The 3,593-nt window shown below is 39.7% G+C and overlaps 1 long non-coding RNA gene across 1 annotated transcript; it reads right to left on the bottom strand.

The window, feature by feature from the left end:
* Window positions 1-1,112: 1,112 nt before the first annotated feature.
* LOC127087829 (uncharacterized) lies at window positions 1,113-2,855 on the bottom strand. Its single transcript, XR_007790049.1, has 5 exons — window positions 2,589-2,855; window positions 2,392-2,463; window positions 2,218-2,277; window positions 2,046-2,121; window positions 1,113-1,912 (listed from the first exon to the last, which is right to left on the bottom strand). It is a non-coding gene; the product is annotated as an uncharacterized LOC127087829 (long non-coding RNA).
* Window positions 2,856-3,593: the final 738 nt, after the last annotated feature.

The raw sequence follows: 3,593 nt of genomic DNA on the forward strand, positions 1-3,593 counted from the left end.
GTTGTTGGGTGAACTGTGCTGAAAGTTGAAATTAAATCGGTATTTGTGTGAGTAATGTTTTCCCGATCGTATAGCTGTTTACGGAATCGGAATCGGAGGTCCGGAAGTCCTCCAACGGCGGAATTCTGCATTCTGCCGTGTGTTAGCGCAGGAATTGTTGTTTGGTCTGCGTTAACCGGTTAACCCAGGGTGTTAACCGGTTAACACTGTATTGAAATGTGAAAATATTGAGTTTTGCCTGCGTTAACCGGTTAACCCAGGGCGTTAACCGGTTAACACTGTTGCGTTTTGCCAGAAAGTGAGTTTTGCCTGCGTTAACCGGTTAACCCAGGGCGTTAACCGGTTAACACTGTTGCAGAGTGAAAAATTATTGGTTTTAAATGTGGTGTACCTGTCATACCCCAATTTTGTCCGGGTATGATAAAAAGATTTTAGCATTTCACAACCAGACAGCATGATGCATAAATTCCCATAAGAGGATCTTCACTTGATCAAAATGTCCATAAACCCTAATCATGTTCCATGCCTTCTTAAAGGCCCAAAAATTCCTTCCTTCACAACATTGTGACTTAGTGTTGTAACTTGGGAAGGTGACGCTCAACCTGTTGTACAAAAGTCCTTATTGGTGGATTTTTCTTGATATTAATTGTATAAACCTCATGCTACCACATGTGTACCACGTGATTAGGTCCTTTCGTTTGATTCCGAATACATAATTGAACTAGTCCATTTGTTTTTAAAAAGAAGGGGGGACACATGATCCGTGTTTGCATGTTTTCATTTGGTTTAGAGTATTCAAGATTATTCAGATCCACTTCTTGTCATTGTTATTACCATAAGTACTTGGTCCATAAAATGTCCATTTAGATTATGGTGGTATTGCCCAAATAAAAAGGTACCTTCACTCACACATGACTCACGAGAGACTAAAATTCATCAATACAGTTAAAATCCAAGACTTCTTATTTACAAAAAATTTCATGCGATGCACGTTTGATCCGAGCTACAAATACTATGACCACACACATGAAAGTTTTAAAAAGAAATGAGTTACCAAAAGCCAAAGTCAAGACAATCATGTTACCATCCAAAAGTCTCTTGATATTCCTCCATATTTCACCTTTTGGCCCACTGTAATTCACGGTGGAAGCTATAATAACAATGCAGTGGCAAAATTTACGTGCTAAAATTACGATTACATTCACAAATCAACAAGTATGGCATACAGTTATTCCAATTATGGGCAGTCCGTATATGCCTCGAATTATGAAGTACATACACGGTTGAGCACAGATGAATGACCTACCCTAAGGCACTATGTATTACAAGCAAATGTGATAGGGTGAGAATTGTTCTGAACATGGCGAATGGACATCAAAAGTGAAGGTCTGCAACCTCGCCAACAAGTCCTTAGTCGCGCATAACCGGCAAGCAATGCAGGAAGAATTTGATGCAGAACCACCTGGTTTTCATCAGAATCGCACATGGAAAAACCTGCATACCACAACCACTAGCCGAAATACATCATAACAAACATCCAGCAATGCATCAGCAGCAACAAAGACTCGCAAGAGTCGTGCACAGAGATATCAAACCTGAAAAATCAAGAAAGTTAAAGCCTACAGATTTTGAACTCAATATGAGAATTTGGGAAGGTCAAAACTTGACTGGATTGGCTGAAAGCCCTGCATAGGTTGCCCCGAAGTATTGTCGGGCAAACACTCTGAGAAGGTTGATATTGGGAGTGCTGAAGCGCTTCTGTGTTGCTCTGTTGATTGGTTGCTTTCCAGGGAAATTCATTGGAAACAGTTTTTGAGGCTAATAAGACTGTCAAATTAGATTTCCAAGCAAGGATATGGGAATCAATATCCAAACCTGCATATCACAAATGCATCCTTACAAAAGCACCAACCTACAAAAGTGAAATTCATTTCAGTACCCAAAACAAAAATAATCATTACCATAGCAAAATTTCATTCAAATTCTAACACAACAGCTAACAACATCACATTTCAAGTTAACAGGTTTTTCAGCATATGACTAACCTCATGGTAATAGAATCACGGAGCACAAGCCTACAACCATTGGCCAAAACCGCATCGATACGTGAATATTGTAAACCTGCAGAAGCCAATACTAGCCTACATCAAGCCAAAATATTGCAGACAAATGGTACAAAAAATAGCATGGCAGTATCCCTGTCATGGGGTCATTCACCTCCACTCTATGGATTAATTAAGCTAACTGCAGTGAATGAAACCGATGCGATGTTCCAACCTGCAAAACAACCACAAATTGTAAGAAAGAGCGAAATCAACATAATTTACAGTGGATCCAATCTGGGCATAGGCAACACGTGACCAAATTCCTTTCCCATGATATGGAAACAACCTTGATAACCATTTCAGAAGTGTGATGCACAAGTCATCATGAACCGTTGGTGGGAGATTGAGAAGAGTAAAGCTGCAAAATTCAAACCAGTAAAAAACTTGTCATAAGGATATCATACGTGGTTAAAATAGAACAATTACTGCAGTGAAAAGCAAAAAGAGAGGGTTATTGTAAGTTCACTACAGACAAAACCTTACCATTTGAAGGACCACACCGATTTGAAGCACCACTAACTCTGAGAAATTCTGCTACCTAACGGAATGATTCTCCCACCAATTTGACAGCTCATGAAAGAGAGGAGAGATTGAACCTCGTACAAAAACGCTATAAATAAGGACCTCTAGGGATGAAGTAGGGATCCGAATTTCTGCGCCGTTACTCTGGAGAAATCATTCCAAAACCCTAGTTAAAAAAGCTATGTTTTGAACTTGTTGAGATTTTCACACCGAAGCTCAACAAGCTCGAGCTAGATCCCTGTCAAAACCGAGACAAACCCAAATCATAAAGAAGAACGGAAGAGGAGAGGAAGCGTAGAAGAGGAGGATCCAAAGTTCAGAAGGAAGAAAAGGAGAAGAAATCAAAATACCTCAAGGTCGGTTACATCGCCGGTAAGCTCGTCGGAAAATCCATTTTCCGGCGGGCTTTATATTACTTTCCCCCTTTGTTAATCTGCATATTTCTGTTTGTATATCTTCTTGTTTACCATACCATTGTGAGCTGTTTGCTTGTTGTGGTTGAATCATGAATCTTTAGAGTTTGCTTGCATGTGTTTGAATCTGTAGCACACGAATGTTTGGTTACTCGTTAGATTTAGGTTTAAGGCTTAGATTAGAGTTTTGTTTTGGGGATTTTCATTGAAGGTTCAGGGAAATGACCTTTTATGGTTTAGCATCCACGAGAGGCCGAGTGAAGAAGACGAAACGTGTCGTCCCTTTTGGTTTTTACGCTTTAAGACTGATCCTTCAGCAGTGTTTATTTTTTTGGTTTTATGTTTAATTAATGAGAACAGTTGGCAAATTAATGGATATTAGCGAAGGTTGGCAATTCTCAAGGAGGCACGCGTGCGTTTTTTTTATTTATTATTTGGGAAAGACCAAACGGTCACTCAACCGACGCCCCTCGCTTTCCTCATGCTTCTAGACAGATTGTTAAAATTGGGCTTAAGGCCCACTCTTTTTTTGCTGATTGATTGTTTTTGGTGT

The sequence above is a fragment of the Lathyrus oleraceus genome, chromosome 5 (genome assembly GCF_024323335.1).
Source record: "Lathyrus oleraceus cultivar Zhongwan6 chromosome 5, CAAS_Psat_ZW6_1.0, whole genome shotgun sequence".
Classification (NCBI taxonomy): Eukaryota; Viridiplantae; Streptophyta; class Magnoliopsida; order Fabales; family Fabaceae; genus Lathyrus; species Lathyrus oleraceus.